General features: G+C 37.9%; 1 protein-coding gene across 1 annotated transcript in view; it reads left to right on the top strand.

Annotated features, from left to right (window-relative positions):
- Positions 1–18332: 18332 nt before the first annotated feature.
- Positions 18333–27908, top strand: part of Klu (klumpfuss) — a 116817-nt gene continuing 107241 nt past the window's right edge. Inside the window, exon 1 of the mRNA XM_070298694.1 lies at positions 18333–18411. The gene's annotated coding sequence lies outside the window, so the exon portion shown is untranslated. The remainder of the gene's footprint in view (positions 18412–27908) is intronic.

Below are 27908 nucleotides of genomic sequence, written 5' to 3'. Positions count from 1 at the left end.
ATGATAAATATTATGCGGATAAGTATATTGAGATCCTTTTTTTAGAAAATTTTAAATCGATATATATATGTAGAGAGAGAAAGAGACAGAGAGAGAGAGAGAGAGAGAGAGAGAGAGAGATTTCGCGGAATATAATTCTATATAAATTTATAAATTTGTATCGTCGAGAGAGAAACACGAAATATGTTACAGTGAAAGGAGGCATTACGATTGCATTCTCTCCTTCTTTAGTATTTGCCAGGTATTTCAATACCTCTGGAGATTCGACGAGAGAAATTAGAAACTCCCACGATACCCACTCCTTCAGGCGACATTAATGCGGAACGGCAGTCCGGCAATTTGCGAGACACGCATTCCTAAAGGTGGAATGACCGGTCGCAACAGTGTCCGTCAATTTTTCTAATGCGATGCTTACGGGCACCGCTCAGCTTCCGGGAAGCAGCGGTATTGTGTCTCGGGATTCTCCCCTCACCTAGGATGAACTTGGAAAACGTAGAAAAGATACGCGTCACACATATGCGTGAAATAGCGTTTGCCGCGTAGAAGTCACGTAGTTTTGTCATTATACTTATAAATTCTCGCTATATCTAAAAATATATAATATGTCAATCATTTAAAAGCTTATCGAGCTTGTAATATACATGTATAGAGAAAGCTATCATTTATTTTAAAAAAAATGATATAACTTAATTTGAAAATTTTATGAACTATAAAAATGCGTTTACTCCACATTTGCGAAATTATTATCGTTACATTTTGATTTTGGCGATTATCCACTTTTATTATTCTTTGCATTAATAAAGCGAGTAAGCTAATTCAAATATTTATTTTCGATATCGATGTTTTTTTTCGCTCTCATCGATATTGTCGGTTTTTCGACGATGGCACAGGAAGTCGTAAAATTGAATGATACCCGTTACGATAATTTGCGAATTTCCGCTTGATCTCGTTTCTCGTATCCGCGTAAGAAAAAAAAAAGGAAGAGAAAGAGAGACTCGCAGAAAGAAACGAATGTGCGACGCATACATTATCGCGCATAAAGCATTTCCGGCGACATCGGCGGGTAACGCCGAATAAATCGCTTTGCGCGTATCTCCCTCGGGTCCTCCCCCCCCCCCCCCGAGGTCCCCCGATGATCCAATTGGACGAAGAAAGAGAGGAACCGGAGATGCGAGCCGAAAGAGCGCCGTACACCGGGGGACCCAATTACCTCGACTTGCAGACTGCAGTCGCACAGTGCGTACCGTTAGGAGGTGCGTGCGTACGTACGTTTGTACGAAAGAACGAACGCGACGGCCACCCCGAATCAAATTGAACGAGCTGCATCACGTTCGCGAACTCAGAAAGCGCGCAGATGGGTATCCCGGTATCGGAAGAGAAAGAGAGAGAGAGAGAGAGAGAGAGAGAGAGAGAGACCCGCTCCGGAGGATCTTACTCGATGTGGGGCCTCACGACGAGGCAGAGGGAGAGAAAGGACGAGGCAGGGCGAGGTTTCGAGACAGCCTCGAGGATATATCGCGTTTCCGGGCTGCCCCCGAGGCCTGACCTTCTCGTCTGCCCGTGAATTCCTGCACGCCGTTACGGATGTGCACCCGAGGACTACGCCACGCTTGTTGACCGCTTGTTTCTTCTACCGTAACCTCGTGTTGGCGAGTTGTCGACTTTCCGAGCGAGTACGGAAAATGTGCTTTTCTTTGGATTAGAATGCAAAAGTTGAATCTCTTTTTCATGTACGAGATAATAACTTATATATGTAAGATACATTAATATATGCTTTGAGAAACTGTATAAAAGTATCTATGTAATTCTTGATGCAAGTATTAAGTACCTTATTTGAAAATCTTTCTTGAAATTGTATAAATAAGTTGAACGGAAAATATCTGTAAAAAGTCGATCGTCTTCCAGCCGCAATATTTCATACAATCCATTGATCGCGTAAAATTTTCCTGATATATGTAGGTATAATACTTGTGCGGCATCGCGTAGCGCAATGCATCTTTCATTATGTGCTCTGTATATTGATACGCACTTGGCTTCTTAGCTCCATAACTCTCGTTCTTACATAGCGAGCAGAACATTTTAATGTACCGCGGATGCAATCGCGCCTTCGTACCGTCCTCGATTCGTTCCCCTGCGCGCATTCCTGCTTGCTCTGTACTGATCGATATTTAACTCTTACATAGGCAACGAAGTCGAGGTATTCTTATCTCTATATATGAAGGAGAAATTACTGCGTGGATCTTTTTTGTGCAAAATCTGCGATTCATTTATCGAGATATTTTCGCTCGAAATTTTATATCAAATGATTACTTCAGCGAGAATCGCTTTTTCTTTTTTAAAGAAAATGTGATATAAACTGTGAGAATCAGAACGCGGAAGGCTTATGAGATTTTTATGGATATTTCGAGAAGCGTCATTTTACCGATAAAAATATATACTAGAGAGAGACTATTTCAATGAAAAGCGACGATGCGTACGAAAACAATTTCACGTGGACCGTCTTAACATGTCTCATCGCCGTCTGCCTGGGAAGATTCGCCGTAAAAACTCCCGCACTATAATGAGAATACATATCTATGTACAAAGATCGGAGGAAATAATATATATCGCGTCGAAAGCATAGAAGCAAATATAACTGATTAAATAAACGCACAATCCCACGAAAATAAACCTACTTTACAATGAACGAAACTCCGACACGATAAGGAAGAACGATTATTATCGCGCGATCGGCATTCCTTGAATTAAAAATTTATAACGGAACAACGCGACGAGAGAGAATTACGAGAAATACTGAGATAATTCACCGGATATATCACACTTCCGGAGCGTTTCGTGAGCCGACCTCGTTTCCGTGAATTCTCGTACGATACAACGAATATCGCGTTGTTTATTAAGATTAATTATTTTCATTTTTTTCAATATTTATATATTATTAATGTTATTAATGTTTCAATTAAGCAGCAAATTTCATTTATATGTACTAAACATTTATTAATTGTAGATTACAAAGCTTTATAGATGGTGTAAAATATATAATTAAAATTAATTAAAATATATTAGAGTTACGTTTTTAATATTTTTATCATATTATATTGTAATATATTTGACGATTGTTAAATAAAAAAGGCAAGTTATAATTATTTTAAAAATATAATAAAGCTTCGAAATTCAAAAATGCTAGCTCTGTGTGATAATTTGAGTTTCTTCGCAGATATTTGATCATGTTTTGCATAATGAAAAAGAGTTACGAGGACGGCAGTGCCCGAGAATTAATTAATTTATGAGGCCGCTTAATCTGATATTACGCGAATCCTGTCTTCGTCGGTAACGTTATGATAGAAATAAATTACTGCCGAATGTTGGCCACGTAAGGGCGGGAGAGAAGGGAGAGAGGAACGGCCGGGTGCCCTCCAGGCGAATAAATAATCGATACACGAACACCATCCCCCTCCTTCGAGGATACCTAAATATATTTCGCACTCCGTATATTCTCGAGCAGCGCTTCAGCGGGATCGTTGCCATCGTAAGGAAGAGAGAGAGAGAGGGAACGATAGAAAGAAGGGGAGAAAAAGAGAGAATCTACGTCGCAACCTCTGACCTGGGCCAAATTATCGCCACTATAAAAACCACGCTACTCGCTATTAGCATTCGATCTACGTTATTTTATGAGAGATATGTACAGGGGCCAAGCTCGATGCCGATACTGATCATTCTTCTCTTCTTCGATCTTCGCGCCGACCCGCCAGCGCTTCGCATCTCGCGATGAAATATAATATTACACGCTTCTGCCGATTGATTTGATTCTCCCTTCCGGGTATACTAAAAAGCACTGTAATTTTTCAAAACTTACAGATTCGAGAATCATGATTTGCCTAAATCTATTCTTATCGTATCTCTTTTTGACAGCCTAAAATGAGAAGCGAGAATCTTTCTTTTATAATAATCATATAATGAGACATTAAAAAAGTACGAACGAAATGATTATTAATATGTGATCGTATATTCATATATTCTTAACGAAAAGGCAATGTAAATTAGTTACATTACTTACAATAATATTTTGTAATACAAATTGATTTAGTTTTAATTGAGTTAAATTTCCGAATACAATTTAATCATCTTTTTCGAAATTTTAGCTTGTCATTATAAATATCAATCAAGATTGAAAATTAAAATTCTCTTAAAATCTGCTCAAAAACTGCCAACGAATAAGATTTCGTTATGTATTCGATGAAAAGGAGAGCAAGAAAGAGATTTTTCTACGATCGATCGATCGATCGGCTGATCGTTATGGACGACCCGCACGCAACCGCGACTCGTGTAAATCCACGATGAGGGGCGGGGAGAAGAAAGGGAGCAAAACTTTTTACGATGATGAATCGCCGGTCGAACCGGACGGGAACGTCGGGCACGTCAGGTTCGCTGGGTACGATCCCACATGTTACACGCCGTGGGTGGGGACGCGGGAGCCATACACGTCTCCCCGAGCGCACATAAATTCGCGCGGATCCTCATAAATCGCGGGTGGTGGCGCGAGAGCGGGAGACGCGGGGACGTGTCCGCTTCTCGCGGTTTCGTACACGGCAATGCGGTCTCGTTTGGGAATCGCGTTGGAACCTGAATCCCGGGAGAGGCCCGCGTAGTCACGAAGGCATCCGGTCATAAGGCAGACGATCGTCGAACCGCTTCTTCGACCGGTTTCTACCTCGCCGCGAATATGAATGAAAGCATCCTCCGGAGCGCGGCGCGTTTACTACGCCGATTATCGCTCGATGCGAGACGCATCGCGTCCCCAAATTTATGGCGCGCGAAAATTATTCTCGATGAAAAAAGTAAGCATTATTGTAATGGCGAGACTGGACTTTTCTTATCGCATTCGAATGCCTTCGTATGATCGATATAAATTCGATTAAATTGAATGATCAGTGGGTGAATTTCGAAAAAACTGATAATTTAGTTGTTTTTATATAAAGGAAAAATAGGTATAATGTACATCAATGTTTTTTAAATAAGAACGTATTTCCATTAATTTGAATTTAATCAAAAATTCTAGATTTAATTACAATTATATTACAATACATAATGATTTATTCTTATTAGTGAGAATGCCGAATCATCGACATTGAATTATTTATTATCTCGTATTTTTAGCGTGCTTGTTGATTACAGTCCATTAATTAAGACTTTTTTTCGCGATATATTGTTTATATATAATTCATATTCGTTCGTCAACTGCCATAACTAACGTCCATTGATTCATCTGTAAATCGATACCCATCTGCGAAAATACCACGAGCCAAAAATCGCTGGTTTTCATAAAACATAGCATTTACGAGAAATGCGACATCGGCAAAAAAAAAAAAAACCGTCCATGTGTGAGCGACTCGTCGAACCGTTTAAAAAGAGTGAGAGAGATGGGACCCTACAGAAGGGAACAACGGCCTTACATACTTGTTGGCCCACTACGCGATACGCGTCCTGCATTGATATTATTTCATTAACTTTTTGCCAATCGCCCCGCTTGTTGGTATAGTGGTTCGTCGATCCTCCTCGCGGCTACTCTCCTCCCTCCGGCTTCCGTGCCCCCTTTCTTCCTCGCTATAAAACCAGGATCGTCTTTCTCTTTTCGTCTCGTCCTCTCGATACTTTTCGATACAGATTGTTACATGTACGTGCACCTGCCTGCATGATTATAACGCGCGTTTCGCAGGAGGAATGTGTACGCGGTCATTTCAAGCCACCAGCCACTAATCTCTAATCACTTTCTGATCTGCGCTTTGATAAATGACGAAATAGCCAATCTTCGGCGATGTAAAGTGAAACAAAAATTTTCTACTGATCTGTCTGTACATTCATTAAGATTCTAATCACCCATAGCCTCGAGTCGATTTTCACAATTGTGCGCTTGTCGACGAAAGCAGACTTGGATGGCGCCGCGAGCATACTTACTATGCACGATATTAAAAAACTGCTAAAATACGCAACATCTGCGATGATAGTTAATATACTGTTGCAAACTCGAGGAACTTATTGTAATCTTTTCTTTAAAAGTAGTTGTATCAAACACGTTGTATCGAACAAATAAAATTTTTCACACATTATATTACACATTATAATTCCTTCAATATACTTAGCTATTAAATTACAATGAAAAATCTTCATTAATGCGTATGATCAATTAACGAAAAAGAGACAGCGATAAACTTGAATAATCGATTTTACATGATTAAAAAAAAAAAAATGTGTTATACTTAAAATAATTTAGAGGATTAAAATTATGTGTAATTAAGTTTGTGTTTATATGAATTCGTAGAATAATGACATTACAATGACAGTTAGAAGTTAATATCGAGTTTGTTTACCCGCTTCACTTCCTGCATACAGTTGCAAGATGCGGGTCGCGAATCGCGCGGCCGAAAAAGAGCAGAGATCGGCGCTTTATTAACGAGGCGTTCCGCAATAAAGCGAGATGCGCGCGAGCCGTATTGCTCTCGTCTCGGGTCGAGAGAACCGCACGGAGGCCGCGCCGTTATCGGGCCAATCTTCCGAACGGTTCCGCGCGAGTTCCTCTTCGCAAGGAAGGCGTGTTCGAGGAGCATGAAAGGGATGTAGGTACGCGATACATCCGCTCCTCTCGCCCTCTCCTTCTTTTGTACTTGAGCCTCCCTCTTGCTCTCTTTTTTAAATGCAAACGAATCTGTGAATTTTACTCGATCCATAACTCGCCATTTCTTCTGTATCAGCTCTTGAAAGTTTTCAATAAAAATATAGCATTATTATTATTATTATAGTTAGTTCCAATTCAATTCTAGAGTGAAAATATATTTTACAATTCAATATTTTCTCTCAATTCCAGAAAGAGCAAATAAATCGATACGCATTGATTTAAATAAAGCCACACAAATAGGGGCTCTATCTATCTATATTTTAATAGCTAACATGCAGTTTATAAATATTATATTCGATATTCTATTGTTATATAGATTTTATCATTGGAATGAAATTTGAAATAAAATATATTTTGTTACGAAACAAAATATAAATTTCATTTCTTTTTAAATGTTAAAAAAATTTTCGTCCAATAAGATTTTTATTCGTAATTTATATTTACTTATGCGAGTTCTTAGGAATTCGTCAGAATTTATGATATTGTATCAGAGAGAGAAATTGGCCCAAGTAATTATGATGCAACTTTCTCAAATAATTCCTATGACTTCTCAAAAGCATCTCGTATGCATCATGTATAGTATACCGTTGTCGTTTTTATAAAACTTCTTGCGCGATAAAATTGATCATATTGTGGTTTCGGTACCGTTTGGTTCTAGTTTCACAAAAAAATTTCTACGTGAAAAAACTGCATTTCGAAATAATCATTGTACTCAATGATACATCTGAGATACGTTATTATACTCGTATCTTATTTTCTAACGGAAAAATCATCTCTCACATAAACGTGATTTCGTAAACCTGCGCTCCTATACGCATCTGCGAAAAGTACGTTCTCTCAATCGTTCCGACGAGTATGCGAGGCTCGCAAACATTAAGAAAGCGCAACGAACGGGCTCTTTCGCGTACGTACACGCGCACACTATGCAATCGCAATGGACCCTGCATTAAACATAAAGTTGCCCCCCTCTTCTCTCTCTCTACAGGATGGCCCCGCGTGCGCGAAAGGCGACGCGGATCTCGATAAAAACCAGTCCCATTTTCCGCGCGTACAATCGATCCGACGCTCCGCTATGGTATCGGGGGCTCGTATATAGCTACGTTCCTCTGTGCCTTCGTATATCCTTCCTAAGAATTTCTTTCTTACTTCTTGGTCGCTGCCGTCGCCGCCCCCGATGTAGCTCGTAGCAGTTTTATAAACACGACGAACGTAATAAATTCTGCCGCTGCTAATTTTGAGTTTCTTTTTCTTTAGCCTTCGTAATGGAACGCATATTCTTCAATATATCCATATATATATTTAATGATTGTTTTCGAGATTTTTATTATAAAATAATATTATTAAATTCATATATCCGTAATTAACGCGATATATCAGTAAAAACAGTTCAATTACAACTAGATGCGATCGATAGATTAAAAGAAAGACGAGAAGCACGCGTATGTGTTGAGGCTAAAATCGTTTCGGGTCCCACACATCTTTATTCCGCGCCGTCGCTCGAATTCCACGTAGCGTTCGCGAAGCAACGTCGAAAGAGATCTTCCCAAGCGGGAACGTCGACGTCGTGCGGAGGCGCATATCGAACGGGCGACACGAGCTCCTCGGGCCCCTCGGGCCTTTTACGGGCTAAACGCTCGTTCCGAATGCCGTTCCCCTCGATCGAGACTGTGACAAAGCCGCGTCGTTGCGTTTTCCACTTCTTGTCGACGCTTACGCCGTATAACGCCGGTGCCATCCGTCTTCCGAGAGGCAGACGGCGCGGCGGGTATATCCTGGACGGATCCTGTCGTGGAAACGCGAGCTCTGGAAGTGTTTATGGAGAACGCGCGTCGAGAACACGAAACGGAGAGATCTTATCCGATAATAATAATAGATGAATACATTCAATCTAGTTTTAGAAAAAGAAACAAAATTAATTACTTTAGAGAATTATTGAATTATAAATAATTAAATTAAATTTTATATACAAAAAAAAATATGATTTATATTATGCTCGTGAAAAATGATCTTTTGTATCCTAGAATATTTCAGAGTTACTATTTTCAACTGTTATTCGATGATATATAATGATGCGAAAAACAACGAGTGACCGCGTAGGCGTTGATAAAGATTTAACGGCTCATTCGCGTCGAACTGGCCATAAAATTATATTTTCGCGAAAGGTCCCAGGAATGTTGTCGCTCGATCTCCCACGCGTATCGTACGATCTAAAACTGGACGATTATTAATTACGACACGAGATATTTTCGATGTTATGCGCGAAAGATCATAATAATTGACACCGGTTGTTTAGCTACCGCCTTTCACAATGCATTAATGCATTTCATACTGATTAATCAACGCATTCGCGCCGAATAGCATACTTTCTGCAGGTCGCGAATATCGTAAGAATTCTGAAAACCGCGTAGGCACGCGCGCTTTAGGTTGCGTCGGGAGAGTAACGCATACGTAATTTATTAGCGTCGAGAAAAGAAAAATGATTCGATTTATTCCATCGTAGAAAGGCATTCGCGGAAAAGTTATGGCGTTTAGAGTGCTCGATGGCGTTTAGATTGCCCGCGGCGCGGCATAGTCCAAGGGCTATTAGGACGTAGAGAGTCTGCCGTTACGCGAACATCAACTACCCGAATGTTTTATTGTACGAACAATCTATTACTGAAACGATTTGCAGAAGTATCCAATTTAAATGCAAAACACTCTGCGGTACGAAATCTTTTTTTTTTTTTTTTTTTTTTTTGCAAATATGATACGCAATATAAATTGCATTGAATTGCGTAGAGATGCAAAATTTACTGCTGATAAATATAGAATAAAATTGGGTGTACAAAAGAAATGAAATGCCATTATCTCTCTATATATAATATTGTTTCTAAACCTTACTCTTAATTAAAGGCGACAGAAGAAGATGCATTGACGAAATAATGTAGAAATGTTCGACGCGAATTAAACAGAAACATGCGTGAAAGTAAAGAGAAGAGCAAGTAGAAGAAAGAGACGAAGATTGAAGAGACGAGAGATCCCGATGCGATGCAGCCTCAGAAAATCGTTATTGTCATTTCACGTTGCATAATAATACAGGCCTTGATTAATTAACAGTTTGATAGATTGCCTGCAGTCATACGGTATGGGAAATAATGAATCCGGTATACACTAACTAGGAAGATGAAGATGAATTGTTACAACTAGAAGAAAATGACGACGGTGATGATGATGATGACGATGAAAATGAGAGGCGATAGACAACGAACGAGGCTGCGAGAAAAAACAATCAACATTGTACCCATCTCCTTCGCGTTTTTTTTTTCACGCGGAATTTAATCGCGAGATCGATTTACGCGCGATTCATAATCACTCGGCTCCACCACGATTCGATAAACGCGTCTCGTCACCTCTGTCACGTAGCGTTACACAATAAGCAAAGCGCATCGATTTTCGCGAATCGCCAACAATACGATGCAAATTTATCAGTGGATAATTGGCTTCTTTTTTAGAACTTAATTATGCCACGGATTGCCCGTGCGATTGCGAACAGCAAGTCGTTTCTTCTGCCACCGTTGCTGCAACCGTTGTACGTATTACCTAGAGACATTTCACCTGCGGATCGTATTATTTACAGACGTCGACTCGCATTATATATGTATTTACAGTCCTAGACGGACAGACTTGTGCGTGGTTAATTTTGAAACGGGTCATAGCCGAGCGTGCGCCGCATGTGCGCCGACGATCTACGCGATTAATGACAGGCATTAAGGCAACGATAGCCGCGCTTTAACATAAAAGACAATGGAACCCGCTAACAGCTTCGCGCACACGTTTTTCTTAATGACCGTTGACTGAAAGAGAGTTTTTAACATAAGATGGCACCTTTGCACGCGAAGCATGAGGCGATCAGACTCATTGCGCACCGACCGGCGCAATCCCAGCCGGCAATCTGTACAAATGACACGTTAGGCGACAGAGTTAAAACGGCGAGTTCAACTATTTTACCCTCTCACTACGCATCCTACTTTCAAGAATTGGCTTACGCCTACTTATAACAAGTGTGTTAAGAACAGTCGTACGAGCATTCGTAGAATATCGAATTCAATTGCGAGAACAGGTTGCGAAGGTGAAGATTTAATTTAATCAAATTATTCTTAACAGAATATATAAATTATAATAAATCATTATCTCTATATATTATAGGAATTAAATTTATATTTTGTTACATTCACCTTTATTAATATTTTTATTGAATTGAGTTTAAAATAGAGAAATAAAATAGAGAAGAAACCTAAATCATATGTCAATGTAAATTGTTCTAATAAGAATCACGTCGACAGATTTATTTGCATTTAATTGGAAGTCTTATAATTTGTTGTGAGAGATCTCAATCCTTAAAAAATATCACGTTTTCATGAGTTGCAAAATGTTGGCTTGTAAAAATTAATTAATTATAAAAATTCAAATGCGTTTATAAATATATTCGTTTTTAAATAACTTTTATATTGTACGGCCAATCCCTTAAAAGAAGAAACGTCCGTTCCTCTGCGTCCTCGATGCTCTAATATATAATTAGGTGGTCGTTTAGAAGAAGGCGATCGTCGTAGAAATGCGGGTGCTCTCCGAGCGTTAATGGGGACCGTCTTGGTCTATCATTACGCGTAATACGGACGTGTAATACCGGCTGGTACCTCGTACATTCGTACATACGTGTATACATGTAACGTGTACTTAAAAACGAAAACGCGTTTTCTGCCGCTCGGACGGGAGAGATGCGCGTGGACGAGAATGGACAAGCTATCGCCGTTAACATCAACAGCATCCTGGGATGATGGGTACCACCATCGGTGTTGCAAACCCATCTGAAATTGCGTATCCAGGATCTAATAATACATCCCATTAAGCCATCACTTGTTATATTTCTGTTGAACGAATATAAATATTTAAAAAATTATTTTAAAGAAGCAACGAGAAATAATGGACATGTAATAGACATTTAGATAAAGAATCCCCTTAATTAGAAATAAATACGGGTTTGTCTTTTTCCATTACGTTAATAATTGTAAAATAATGATTGATATAATATACGATAATAAATTCTGTACAAATAATCAAAATTGCATATTTATAAGAAAAATAGAATCCTCCACTGTTTTGTTGTTGTTTTGGGAGAACGAAAGCAGAAAGACGAAAATAGGAAATTAAGGCGACGAGAAACGCAATATTTGTTATCATTAGCATTACTATTTGCATCGAGCGAGTGCCTTCTTCTCGCGCGAGAGGATGATAATCCACGAAAACCGTCCGCGGAAACCGGCATTAATTAACTGAGGATTCTCGTTAAAAATCATTATGAGGCTACCGTTCCTATGGCTGGCGGCCGGCAACGTTGAGGAAACGGAATTATCGCGGAGAATTCGAAGATACGAATAAATATATACGGCAGCTCTTTCAACCATCAAGGTCGCAATTTTCTGGTACCGTTAAGGCGCTATAAATTAATTATCCGCGGCCCTTTGCATCGGGATTGCCTTGTAATCGCGGCAATCACGTGGAGACTTACGGTCATCCAATCTCTTCTAGACGTGTTCAAATCACGCTGTAGCCAATGCGACACGTGATTCGTAGACACTGTCACTTCTTTAAATTTATTGATGATAAAAAATACAAATATATCAATATAAATGTATTGATACATTTATTGTACAGTTAGTCTCTCAGAGTTTAGCTCGTTATGTTCAACATTTAAGTATTTAGAATTCTAACAAGAACATATCGTGTTAGTTTTACCGCGTTCTGCGAAATGAGATAATAACGAATCAATCAGATTCTGATTTGACTAATTCTAGTTGTTTTTTTTCAATCAAATTTCTCTCACACTGATAAATGCCAATTATTCCAACAAATATAAAATGTTTATTAGTTTGAAATTCCATTATTTTATCATTAATTGTATTTTATTCAATCATTTTCAGCGTAGTTCGGCTCTCTATAATCTATACTAAATGTTAAATGCTATCTTCTAGAAACATGTCGTTTATACGTGGTATATCATATCGATTATTCGCATTACATTGGTTGCGCACAATATCGTGCCGCCGGATGCCGCTACGATCAAGACATTTCTATTGATGTTCCTGCGGCAGGAATCGAGATCTAAGACTCGAGAAGCCTTACTGGAGGAGAGAACTAGTAGCCTTGAACGGCCTCCTATCGCAAACATAACGCTCGAGGCATCGAACGAGCTCGCATTATCGAGGATAAAAGCTAGATCCCCGCGTGTTGTGCCGTCTCATGTTATCTTCTTCTCTGTCTTTCTCTTTCTTTCTCATTCTCTCGATTCATTCCTCGTTTCTCTTTCTCTTTCTCCACGTCGTGCGTGTTGTCGGAGATACGTTTATAGTTCTTGTCAATAGCTATGAACAGCCCACGAAAGGCGGAAGCGCGTTTACTGCCGGACCCTATGGCCCCTATTCGGATTTGCGATTATGTTTTGACATCTGAAGACCCTAGACCCTCTTTTTACAAACGCAAACCAATACTCGAAGTATTATTATCGAGAGAATGGCCTTTATATTAATCAGAAAATAATGAAAAACATATATATAAATATATATATATATATATGATGCAAGAAAAAAAAACTTGTGTTTCACATTGTAATATTTTTCAAAAATGATAATTTTTTTTATAAAAACCAAAAAAATAATATTACTAAATAATGCTAATAGACTACAAAACCAAATCAAAACTCGAAATTTGTAAAGTAACATCTTTGAGGAAAAATATAAAATAAATAAAAAATTATACTCTAATATATATTGATCCTAATAAATTGATATTTTATCTTCAATAAAATCGTTTTATTTATAAATTCTTTTACAGCATAACTAATCGATTTAATAAATCGAAATCATAGGTCATCGATTTGGAATGAACGTCGTGAGGAAGATGCCATTAGCTCGTATTGTAGAAATATGAAACATAATCTATGAAAACATGTGCTGTATGATGTGATTCGTCGCGTTCTAATTAAATCTTCGGAGAGAGTACAAATTGCGGAGCTATGAGAAGGTCCATTGTATGCAAACGATACGATAAAAGAGTATATATTCGTAAGATTTATCAAAGCGATCGATATGAAAAATCGCGGAGAGAAGTGTATGTAGAAGGCAGTCCCTTCTATATAAATGTAACGCCCGAGGCTTTTGGGAGAAACGGGTTCGCATTTTCTATTCGTTCACATTCACGCGCACGTTTATTCGACGAGCAACGTGCATTCGCCACGACACGAGCGATCCGCGAAATTATGATCACCGACAGCAAATAACTTCGCAAGAATGCCAATGTCATTACGAAAATATATAAATTTACTCCAATCAATATTTAATATTTTTTCACAAAATATGAATCATTATATTTTTAAATAGAAAAAATAATCTCCAAAAATAAAGAAACCTTTTATGTGTTATTTTACATACATTGAGAGAATGATTCTCTATCCAATACAACTGATAGCAATCTATTGATGCTTATTAGAATTGAAATGAATCAAACTTATCTCTAACAGTCACAGAATTGGAATCTCTAATTAAACTGTGCAATTATGATAATCTAATGAATATTGTTGTATAAATATTATTTGCTATTTTTCGGAATTTAAGCCATCAGTTCTCTAAGCTTCTCGTCTCGTACAGTGAAATACGTTCGCGACGTTCATACGCTCAATTACGCGTCGGTACGCGCACGCAACGGCCCCTGTGCACGGCGCATTATCCGCTGCTTACGATGGCTGATGGTCGGCTGATAAATTTACGGCCCCGCTCCCGGTATGCTCGGAACGAGCGCAAGAGGAGAGGCGGCCCGTGTATTTACGGGTGCAAATGCTTTTTATTATCCATGCATGCGGTAGGTCACTTCCTCTCGTTCGCGTGCCCCATGATATTCCTTTAGGACGCGAGAGCGGGAGCGCATCCTCTCGCCGAGGGACAATTACGCGATTAGCAGTTTAGCACTTTTTGTTTCGAGGCAGCGTGTGTAACGTAGTATCTCTTAATGTCATAATGTCAGGTTATCGTGAAAGATTTCTTGACTTTTCTAACGCGACTTTTGATTTTTAATAATACCAGATTCCAGGATTCTTTTAAAATTTAAAAATTGTTTAAAGATTCAATAGGAGATTTAATATAAGTAGAGATTGTGTATGCAACAAGTATTAATTATAATGAAAGTAAACCAATTATTTTTTTTCATTTTTCTAGTTTCTAACATTAATTGTTTCAATTAAAAAAAAGAGTAATATTTTAAAATATTGTTATTTATTGAAAATCGCCAATATCCTTAAAGGGTTTAACGTCAGAAAATATATTTTAAAAATTTGATAATCTGAGAATTCTTTTTTGAACTGAAAGGGGTTCTCCAAATTTCAAAATCTACAATACATATGTATATCTATCGAGAATTCAAGTATCAACGCGGGTAATGCGTGGAAATAAATATAATAATTCAATGCAAATAAGCTAATGGAAACAAGATGCAAACCGATAAATATTTATAATCTCATCGGCGTTGATAGGAAACGATCTGATATGAACAATCGCTTGGATATGCGCCCGATAACGCACCGATAAGCCGATAAATTCAAAATGATGCACGCGGGCTTTTCACTCGAAATTGGCCAGGACAATGTTAAACGATAATTGATGCGTTACGATAAATTATAACGATCACGGTTCGCTTGTCGGTAATGACAAATAAATTACGTTCGTTCCGATATTTACGAGAATCGCGCGCGGGACTACAGGAGATCTATAGATTCTCTCTCTCTCTCTCTCTCTCTCTCTCTCTCTCTCTCTCTCTCTCTCTTCCTGTAAATATAATAGCATATCGCGATAGTATATCGGGCGATAATTCAAAGCAGCCGATCCTATGGCCGGCGACCCGGAACGACGCGCGTTTTAACGTACGTCAAAATTTTTCGCCGCTTATCGGTCGCGCGCGTGCTCGTGGATCGCGGATGAGGAACGCGGATCGCATCTCGCATCGAGCTTGCGAAAACTTCGAGAGCCTTCGGATGCGCTTCGTTGAACAGCCGACCGCGCGCGTGAGCAATAAGCGCCGAGCAATAAAGTATCCTTAATACGCCCGTCGACCGAATACATATCGCCTTAACGATTCGGAATGCGCACTTCCAGTCGTAATCGGATGCGCGTCTGCGGCATGAAGATTCAACGACGTTAGCGCCAAAGTTCTGGATTCTATTGTAATGACTTCAATAAAATTTTATGGAAAGGATTTACTCTTGTGAAGAGGAAGAAAATAAAAGGAAACCAAAATATAGAGAGTAAAATATTTTTGCATAGGATGTGCATTTCTTACTGCAAGAAAGATTGATATAAAATAATACGCTTGTTATATTACATTGAAAATGCTATTTAAAATATGTAATTGATTTTACAAATCAGAAATAAATATTTCAAATATGTATTTCTCGTAGAAAATTTTAAATAATTTCAAGTAACTGAAATAATTATTTTTCTAATTATAAAGACAATAAAATAATTTAATTTATTATTTTGACGAATTTGTTTATATGATTAATTTTTTTAAACAAAATTGCTTGAATGGTTATTTTCAATAATTTGTATTTTCATTATTAACCACTATCGCGAAAATTACAATTATCTCGTTTGAATCTTTTATCAAAACTTCATCAGGTTTTTAAAAAATTAAATATGTCATATCAGAATTTTTTTTACATATAATAAATACCGTTGTCGCAGAGGAAAAAGGAGAGATAGAAAAAGGAAGAGCGAAATGCTTATTTTTTGAGAAGGTGCATCCAGCGGGGGCCGAAGACGGATGATTCCTCGGCCGGGTACCATTTGACCCCCATTACCCTCTCATTCGTTCTTCGCTGGTCCCTCGATTTCCGTCTCTTAATTTTTCTGCCGAGCATTGAAATCCCCAACGAATCTGTTCTCGAGAGATGTCGTTTGCAAACGCAAATGCATTTCTCATATAAGTGACATATCACAATTAATGTTTCCATTACTTCGGTATGTGTGTAATTTCTCAATTTCTCGTTGTGCCACGAGGCCATACGCACGATTCATACGCAATACATTACCACATCACGGTGCAAAATCTGAAGAACTTCTAAAACCTGAAAGCAAATAATTAATTACACTTTTCATCGATCCATTTATACATACAATCGTACGGCATTATATATTATAATTGCATATCCATTTCGTCGCTGCAGTCAATGATTCCGATTTATTCTATTTATATGCAATAGAAAATTCCTTAATCGATATCATAAATATTAGTGTCATTCATTTCTCGAAAAGTCTCCTTTATCAATTCACGCGGGCCAAATTGATATCGCTCGAGAAATGTGTTATGCCATTATCGATAATCGAATTATCACTCGTACTAAAACGGTATTAGATTCTGTTACAGATCGATTTTCAACAGAGCACCGTTTGACCTCCATTACCCTTTCGTTCGTTCTTTCTCGCTTTTACGATCTCTTCGTCTCTCCCTTCTCCCCTTTTCCCACCCCTTGCACTGCTGTTTCTCTTAATTTTTCTTCGCCGGTATCGAAACTCCGTCGATGGAAATGGGCCGCCGGAAGAGCGGGAGAGATGAAGAGGGGGAGGGAGGGGGGGGGACGCTATTTATTCTCAAGAGCGTACACCTAGGGTACACAGATATCTCGCCCCGAGGGCGGTTGCGCAAGGATAATAATTATCGTCCCGGCTGCGCGTACCTGAAAAGTCGTGAGCGGCGGCGATTCAAACGAGTCTGCCGAACGAGCGAGTCGCCGCCGCGAGGATGGTGGGGACGAGAAAGGGGCCCCGGGGGCCTGGAGAGAGAAACCGGGGTCCCGCCGCCAGCACCTGCCGGTCCCAGGGCCCTCATAAGCCCACGAGGTCGCGACACGCGGATCGATCGAGCCGATTCCTTCGCCTTTTGTCTCTGATCATCTCTCGCTTTTTCCTATCCAACGTGAGCATTTTCACTAATCAAACTATCGCCTTTAATAACATATTGTGTAATCAATTTGATTCAGCAATGATAGCGTCAATTATGCAGCTGTAATAGGATTGATCGTAATTAGTTATAATAATGATGATTGATAAATAAACAAATTTTATTCGAATAACTAATTATTTCTTAAGATCTTGTTACAAAAAATAGCTTGCATATTTGTCCTCGACTTTTTGTAATGTCATATTGCTAAGTTAATTGTTTGATAAAGAAAAAGAAAAGAAATGTCATGAGAAATGACAATTTTATTGAAAAAAACCTATCTATTGTGCAAACTGTGTTTGCAACATTTTAATAATTGCAACTTAATGAATTTGTCTTGTAACTGTATTTGCGTCTAGAATAAATGGCCCGTGTATACTAGCTAGTTAGCTCTTCTAGTAAACATGATTGTTTCTCTTTCTTTTGAATCTATGTTGACTCGGTATGCAAACCATTTATGGAAAATGTATCTATTTCTTTTCTTTCTTTTGACATAATATGTGACCACTATCGCCAACCATATATCGCCCTGTCAGAGGCATACTTGTATCGTGGTTCCGCGACAGAAGGACTCTCGAAGGAGCGTGGGTCCGATGACGCGGCTCGAGCCTGTAAACCTCACTCTGCACCCTGGTCAGTGGCCCCCGGTGGAATAATATTCCCACGCCTGCGCGCAACATCTCTGGATCTCGTCTCACCACTCTACCAGCGAGGCAAGACAGGTAGAGAAAGTCTATTCAGTTAAATGACATCTGTCCCGATATCCATTAAATATAATCTATAGACTACGAATCTCACTCCAAAAACATTCAAACTTTTTTATATAAATTTATTATTATTATTTAATTAGTATTATTTTAGATATTCCCAATAAACTAGATAAATATCTTGGGACATGCAAATTTTTTTCGTAAAAATTGACATAACGATAAATTAAAAATTATTGACGAGCGTTAATGACGGAAATAAAGAGATTGGCACGATTAACGATAATGCGCCTTGAGATCCTCTCGCGCCACACAATTCTGATAAATTCCCGGCGCCGAAAGCTCGTATATGCAGATAATTGCTAATATGGTAGCCCAACGCGCTTCTTCCTCGTGGGAACGTATCCTCGGCGCGTCCTCGCATCGCGCCCTTGGCCTCCGCGTTGCCCGATGGTGGCCACAAAGTCGGCACATAAGCTGCGCTTATCATTCGCTAAGATTGTAAATCCAGCCAACGACGTTCCTACGTCGTCGAGCGTACCACGATGGACGCGCGATTAGAACCATCTCACATCGATGTGCTTGTCAGCAATTAATGTCTACCGAACAATCTTTCTCAATTCGGTATTAAATAATTTATAGAAGAAACAATTTCGATAGTTAATTGCCTAATTACAAAACTAAGCAATTAAAAAACTAAATTTGGTAGATTACATCATGATAATATAAAATTTATCTAAATTCTCTTATAAAATTATATTTTTCCGAAATATCAATTTTGAATTAAAATCAATCATAGAATAATTATAACATTAAAATAAATATGTATTATTTTATAATCGTTTTCTATAATATAATTGATAGCAATTTTATAATGACTATACGAAAGAAATATTTTAATGTTACAATAAAAATGACTGATAATAATATATATATGGAGATACTAAATTATTTTTATATAAAATTGCTGTACTGTTGATTAATGTAGAAATTAGATGATCCTTCATGATGATCATCGTCAAATTTTTCGATGCGACAAATATGATAGAGAAGCACTCGTGTGTATAACAGAATTATAACTCGCTACTGTGGAAAATGTACCGTAGTGATCTAGTTGACACGTGTTTTGAGCAGGTAGCCATCGTTCTCATTAAAATACATGGCGGAGAATCGCCGCAGGTAACATCGTTTAGATTTTAATTATCTGAAACGTATATTAAAATTCGAATCCACTCGATAAGCTATGTGTTTGCGCATGGTATATATGTATAGTATTCCATGCATATATGTACAGCAACACATCTGACATCTTTGTCAATCAATTATTTTCTCGTAGTACATCTTTCTAATTGTCCAATCTCGATATTAGATTATAAAAAATGTTAAACAATTAACAAATCTGATAATCATGACAAATTAATATAATTCCAAGATACTTGCCGTATACATAGAAGAAATGTAAGTTATATCGAATATTTCTCCAGTTGTGTGTCGAACGTGTAACGCGAGAAAAACGCATGTTCAACATGAAATACGGGGATTCGAGTGGCGTGTATGTCGCGCAGGCACAAAAACGTACAGTGACAACTCGCACCACCAATTCGTCGTCCGCTACGACAGCGAAAATTGCGAGACGCGACAAACGGTGCCGCCGTGTGTCTCTTGGCTTTTAATTCCCGTCGTCCGACTTACTCACGATCAGGAGGGAGCTTCTGACCTACTTTTTCTGGATTGCTATGCAATGCGTGTTGTCGCATCACCAGGACGATCGATCAGCTCGAGAAACACACCTGCGGTTTTGCGCATGAAAATATTTCCTTACGAAATCGCTCCTGTTGCGAAATTCGTGTTTATGTACGTATAATGAATGGTGGAAAGGTGTTTGATACGTAAAAATTAAAAATTATTAATTTCAAAATAATTTAAAAAATATATCTATTTAAAAAAATAATATAATATCTGTTTACTTACAAAATGCAGATTTTATGTCACATATTTTAATTGTATCTGAATATAAAGTCACAATTGAGAGACAGGTATTTTCAATAGGCAAAGAAGCTTTATAATTAGATCATTACAGAACCGTTCTGTGCTGTAATTGATGCTGAATCATTGACACTATCAAGCACATAGTTTGTCGACTCAAACATGTAGGTGGGCATGTGGGAGCCGCGTCTGGACTATATCTCTCTATCGAGTCCTCGCGTCTCCGATATATCGAACGAATAGCGAGCGAATGTTTCGGGCGCGAGAGTTCGAGGTGCGGACAGGACTCGATCTACGTGAGAATACCGTGTCGAGGCTCCATAACGAGAGACCGTGTAACGCCCACGCGATTGCTCCGCTATCTTCGCTTCTACACGACGAAGTCATATGCGATCCTTCCTTACCTTGTCGCTCTTTACGCTTGTACCCCGGAACGATGATGAAGAGGGCAACCTCCCGTGGATAGAAAAAGATCCGTTTTAACGAACGTCTTTCGCTGGATTTATGCCGCCGTTTATCAAACACGGATGAAAACGTAAGCGAAACGCGTAATGAAACACACTTCGAAACGCATTGGAGTAAATATGTATTTTATAAGGTATACCATATATATATATATATACCTACATATTAAAAGAAAATTTTTTATTCGTGAAAAAATAAAATAAAATCTGATTTAAACCTAAAAATTAGATCTTCCGGTATTATTTGTAAATTATTATTATAATAAATGAGAGAAAATTTTTCATATTAAAAAATATAATATACATAGATAGAAACATACCACTTCATTACTTTTCCAGTCTTATATAAAGAGAGAAATGTTTCGAAAGACTTAAATTTAATTACTTGAGTAAATTTAAAACGAAGACTCTAATAATAAGCGACAATAATCGATGCAGTTCAATCGAATCGCTTATTATCTTCTCGAATGGCCAACCGGTGTGATGAAGCTTGCAGGATTTATACCGTCGCTCGTAATGCACGGCACGATAACATTAGCGATATATCTTTATTAGTTCGCTATCTACACACTGTTTTCGTGATCAAGTATTAATAGTTGATTATGGGCGTGATCTCGACTATCGCGACTATGAATAAGATCCAATCTGGATAGAACTCGTTCTCCAGCGCTCCACTTTCGATTATGATTAAACATCCGCCGGTATTCACCCACTTATCATACCCGCATCCCCTTTATCATCGGACAAGAAAGCTAGGAAGTCGACGGCCACGAAAATTTATATCGTTCAGACTACCGGGTGCCATTAAGCCGATGGATCATCGCGATTACCGATGGATCGTCTAGGCCTCGAAGTGTGCGACATCGACGTGCCAAATCTATAACAGTAATATCAGATTCATATCGGCCTGGTGATGTCTTCCTTCTGCGGTGCAGGAAGAGCAACGGTGACGATGGGACGTCCCGCGGCAGGTAGAAACACCCGTTACGGAGAGAAAACGGCTTCCCGGGGCGACTCCGTCGTTTATCAGACACGGAGGAAGGAAGTCCGTGCGCGATGAGGATAATGGAGCGTTTGATTTTTCATCTTGCTCGCGTGATACAGCGACTTGTGCGGAGAAGACGGTCGAATGCGCGCATTTTCATGGGGGTCACGTAGCATCGATAAAATAAATGTCTATCTTTGCTTTGCAAAGTCGTGTTCTCAGGCTTCTGCCCGACGTTTCCTCATTTACCGCGTAATTGATTCTGCAGATAATAAAGAAGTAACGGTTATTCGCGATATAAAAACAATCGATTGTAAAAAGTATTACGTTATTAGGGTATTATATCAATTTATCGACGTTAGTAAAACAATGAAGCGTAAAATAACTTCCAGAAAAGTTTCTTTGTTCGACCTTAAATTTTTTACAACAAACTTATTATACAGATATTATAAATTATATACTATAAAGTGCAAGAGCTCATTGTTCGCGAAATATACATATGGACAAAAACCTTTGTAAGATCGAAAAATTACTATATTTTATAAAAAATTGTTTTAAAATATAATGCACACGCAAATGCTACTATTCAATAAAGATATGAAAAATATCAAAACATCAAAACTGAAATCTTTATATTCTGATCATTCATCAAGTTCATTTCAAAAGCACTTATCAACATTCATTAAATTAATGCTCTCAGAAATACTGTTATCACATATCAAGAACTATCTGTATAATATCTCTGTCTATTTACATAAAATTGTTATCGCATTTCGCTCCTCTTTTGATGGTATCTCATTTGAATAATATAAAATGTATATATATATATATATATATATATATATATATATATAAAAAATCATTATAACGGACTTTCCTCTCTAGATATTAGTTATCTGTTTCCGAATCGCGTGCTCAATCATGAAGATAAGCGTGAGATAGATCGATAAGAGTTTCCTATATCGGCGTAACTGACAATCCTCAGATACGATCGCGCTAATGAAAGCGATTATGACTTACGTAAATTAAGATGCAGAGTGTATGTAGCTCGCGCAGAATCGATATATTAAACGTATATCGGTGATGTGAGATCGCATTAGACGTATCTTCCTCCTTCGTGTGATGGTTATAAAATCCGGACCAGGACAGATGATAAAGAGGACAATCATCAAAGAATCGACAGATCCTTTCTCCAGGGCTTCCTGGAGAGTCATGCTACCGTTTATTAAGAACGAGGTAAAAAGAAAAAAAATCATCGGAGTTGCATATCGTAGAGTAGTCGAGAGCATTCGTATAATAATTAAAAGTAATTCTAAAATATGTAACAAGGATGCAATTTCTGAAGATACGATAACAATAATTACCTGAATCAATTATCCTCAAGAATATATTGCTAGAGAAATATATTACTGATATATGTATTTTTTAAAATTGTTAGATCAAAATTATTTTAATTATTAATATATAAAATAAAATTATTGTACTTGTTCTCTTTTGATAGAAATAGACATTTTGTTAGTACCTATGAAAAATGAAAAATAGAGTATTTAAAACGGAAGCATTCAAGTAAGAGAAACTGAATATCTCTAAAGATATCTCGAAACCTTGAGAAATTGAATTCTTCGATTAGAGCCTTTCGGAATTCAAAACTCTCGACGCGGTAGTCGAGTCTTAATCTGGCTCTAATTCGGCGAGTCTTCAACGCGGTAGCTAAAGCACTAACCGCATGCATGGACGTGCGTTACGTGCTTCTTGCAGTTATCTCCTCGTCAAGCGGAAGCCGTCTCGCGAGTTTACATCGATTCACCCCGCCGCGGCGATCATATACCACCATCATGCTGATGTTGCGTAATTGCGGCTTACGACCGACTAAGCAAACCGATGAGCAATAAAATAGTACCCATGGTATCCCTTTTGCAAGCCTGATGAGCACGCGACTCTCGAAGCCGTTATCGAAAATCGATCTGTTCCTTTCATTCCTCGAGGGTCTCTTTTATCAGAAACATTTTGAAAAAATATATTTTCTCGTAAATCATGAGATGTCTTATATTAAAATTAAGATCGATTGATCATTGTTAATATCTTATAATTATATAAGTAAAATAAAAAAAAAATTCTAATCTAAACAATTTTTTTAATTAATAAAAATATTACGCATGTGATTTAAACTTGGTAAATAACACGATTAAGAAATAAATATAGAATATATATAAAAAGAAATATGCATCATCTTTGTATATATTAAAGATGTGTATGTTTGTATGTACCATGCATTACGCAGCAATAATATTTTCATTGATCATTAAAGATCAAGTTTTTACGACGCATAGAAAATACTCGCGACCTTTTCCACCAGGAATCGATGTCTCCCGGTTTACGAAGAGAGGTTCAAAACCGGCTGACATTAATCGAGACAAATGATCATTACGCGAAAAAAAGGAGAGAAATCTTCAATTGAGAATTGAGACAATGTAGTAGAGAATGGAATTATAGCTTATACCGGGAGATTTAATTTATCGGTAGCATGCAATTAACTGTAGAGAAGAAATATTTTGTAAAATAATTTTATATCAAAGAAAATAATATTAAAGAATATTGATTTCTGCGATAAAATCGAATATGAATTATGGAATATCAGAATATTAGAAAGGATTGTTTAAAAAAAGATTACAAATTATAGTGTAATTTAAATAATCCACATAATTAATTTAATACTGTCTAATTAATTAACAATCTTTCATTATAATATATTACATGTCACCAATTTTTTTTATACATGCGCAAATAAAACAAACGTCACATTAAAATTTTATTAAAATTTTCTGGTAATATTATCGCAATTACGTGAAAGAGAGGAAGAGGGAGAGAGAGAGAGAGAGAGAGAGAGAGAGAGAGAGAGAGAGAGAGAATTGGAATGATTTTATGTACACGATATTCTTCGCGATATTGTACGGTGATAAAACGATACACTCAGGATATTAAAGTTAGAGTAATAAACTTTTTGACGAGCTGTTAATATTTCCGCGTGATACTTAACCACCGTTAATATCTCAATCGTTTGAAAATATTTAACATTTCATTGGAGAAGAGATCTTTATCTTTGCACATTTTATTACATTGTAGAATCAACTCTTTCGTTCGAAGTGGCGTTGAAAGAAAAGGGGGAAAAAAAAAAAATTTCGATAACTCGATCCGCGGGGACTTCGAGAGGCAAAATCAATTAGCCGTTAAATTTAATTCGACGTGGTCGCGCAACGTGTCGCAAGAAACACGTTGCGTTCCGCGCGGATTCGCCCGCGGCCATTAACAGCTCCGCTTGTCCGTTCCGCTCCGACCGTAATTAATTAAGCTGAGCTTACTGCCTGCTCACTTACCCGTCGGCGTCAACCGATCCTACCACCGTGTACCATCGTACGCGAATATCAGCAGGAAGTGTCCGCGTGAGACATCTCGCTGACGAAAATATCGTTATAAGTTGCCCTCGGGCCAGCTGCTCAGGGCGTTACGACGAAGCCGCAAACAAATAAATATGACGAAGATGACGCGGTGCCTGTGTGTGTGACTCGTAAATCAGTCCGGCCTCGCCGTGGATTCTGCGTTCAGCATAAGCTCGGATTTTCATACGCGGACCTGCAAGGTGATTCTTCCAACGTGAGTCGCGCATGTGACAGTTCTCTTCCTTACGTAACGCACGGGATATACCGGAAGTGACACCTACTCTCTTTTAAAGGAGAGAAGAAGAGAATCATAATTCGCTCGAGATGAATTAAAAAATAAAATTAAAAAATAAAATACGCACTCTTAATATTTTTAAATCAATTGTAGATTTTCATATAAAAATATATGTATTCGTGGATTGAAAATTTGAAGAATTATAGCTTCATAGATCTAACTACGTGACACATATACCGTAATAATGACAATATGACAGTCTAAAATCTCATAAATCGTAGATCACATAGGGGCGTGGCTGTTTTGCGCGACAATCAATCAAGATCTAATCCATAATATATTTAAGTAGTACCTTGGAAATGTCCAATCCATCTTCTATCAATCTATCAATCTTGGGTGCCTACAAAGATTCCTTCCATTTGGACAAGTAGAATTAGTCGATGGCTCTCGTTGGGGCGAACGACCGGAACTAGAGTCATTATTAATCGGCATGGACTTAATTACTTTTTTCGGTAATTGCGCTTTTTGTGACGCTTCTACTTCGCGATTGGAAAGGAACGTTTCATTAGTGCCTTGTACAGTTCGTGATACGATACGTCATGATTAACTACTAGGAAAAATTTAAATATCCCCGACGCGATTGATTATGCGAACATGTATAATCTCACGATTCCACAGTCGTCTATTGAAGCACTTAAGTATGGCTGATTATACACTCTGAATAATAGAACAAGCGGTTTTGAATAATAAAAGATGCGCGAATCATTAATCGAGATCATGTATCAATCCACTCTTGTAAATTCGCTTCGTCTCTTCCTCCATCTCTCAATTGATTAGAGTATAAATTATTCTTATTGATTGTTACTATGCATAATAATCATTTATACTATGTCGCGTATATGGGAATTATCAAACATAACGCGTTGTTTTGGTATCGTACATACACGACAAGTTTTATTATTAAATTTTAAGACATGTAACAAAGTATGAGATATTTCATAGAGAATTTTAATTTTCATAAAATATACGCTAATCTTCACGTTGCATAGTACAAGAAGCCAGGACTAAGAAAATAAAATATGCTAATGCGTTGAAGATACAAGAATCCAAGCAAGAGCTTGTTTTGTCCGACTCTCGAAAGATGTATGGATCATAAGTCAAGGATATCTCTCGTTCCTGCTGATTCGCGACGTTGACGCCGCGCAAATTGCGGTCCGGTCAACACACAATAAGGGCGTTACGCGAGAAGATCCATTGAGTTAGGCGGAAAATAATGCGCGGACGGTGATGAGACGATGACATCAAAAGAGACGCCAGATTTCTCTCTCTCTCTCATAGCAAGGTCGCGCGAGCTCTCGTCGAGATCCGTACTCTCTCGCGAACAATTATCTTAATAGCGCGAACGGCTCTAACGAATAGCGAGGTTTTTGCTCGGACGGAATAAGGAGAGAGAAAGGCAGGACGCTCGTCCCTCTGCGGTCTATCATCCGCTTGCCTGATGAACCGCGAGACTACGTGAGGCTCGTTACCTCACGAAAGAACCACTCAAGAACAATCAAGAGAAACGGAAAAGCTCGTTAAACTGAAACGGCAAAAATGTCCGCATCGGAAAGAAAATCCTGCTGTGAATTTGAATTTCACTCGGGTGCTTCTCATTAACGTTATGCCTCATATGACAACGCGATCTTACCTTAATTTGCTCGTTTTAGAAAATGCAAGGCTCTTGTATTTTTTTAATAATGAAAAATTATTAGTCATGTTTCTATACGTAAAATATTTTGTAATTAGAATTACGATTTCAAAATGACTTCAAAGAGATTATTTTCAGTAATTTAATGCACTTCTCAGTGCGCTCGATTCGTGTCACGTTTTTCATCCTTATGTAAGAAGTAAGAAGTAAAAAGAGAGTGTGCTACGTGCAAGTTAATAAATCACAATCACATGAATTTACATAAAGTTGAACAGAAGAAAATACGCATACATTTTCTTTTATCGTCATTAACAATTATAAGATTTTCCATCACAACAGTAAAAGATATCTTAAAATACATTATAGAAAAAAAAATTATATAGAAAAAGATATTTTATTTTTAAAGATTTTTTTATGTTTAAACATTACTATATTATAGTTTTTCTATTAAAAAAACTTTTTTTCATATTATATTTTTCTCGTTCTTTAAGGATTTCTTTGTTCTTAAAAGCTTGATTAATTCGTTAAAATGTCAGCTTAATTCGTTTTAATCTAATCTCAGAATTTTAACAGGAAAACCCTGTACAACAGTTTACAAGCCTTCACAAGCCTTATACCTCCTTCAATCGTACGGCCTATAGAAACTAAACAATAAAGTACAGATAAGAGAAGGGAGGAAGGATGGTGAATATACCAAAGAATCCCCGAGACAGGC

The sequence above is a fragment of the Polyergus mexicanus genome, unplaced genomic scaffold, assembly GCF_030449975.1.
Source record: "Polyergus mexicanus isolate NDT 795.1 unplaced genomic scaffold, iyPolMexi1.0 SCAF_7, whole genome shotgun sequence".
NCBI classification, from domain to species: domain Eukaryota; kingdom Metazoa; phylum Arthropoda; class Insecta; order Hymenoptera; family Formicidae; genus Polyergus; species Polyergus mexicanus.
Note: the sequence above shows the minus strand (reverse complement) of the source record. Positions and strands in the feature narration are given on the sequence as shown.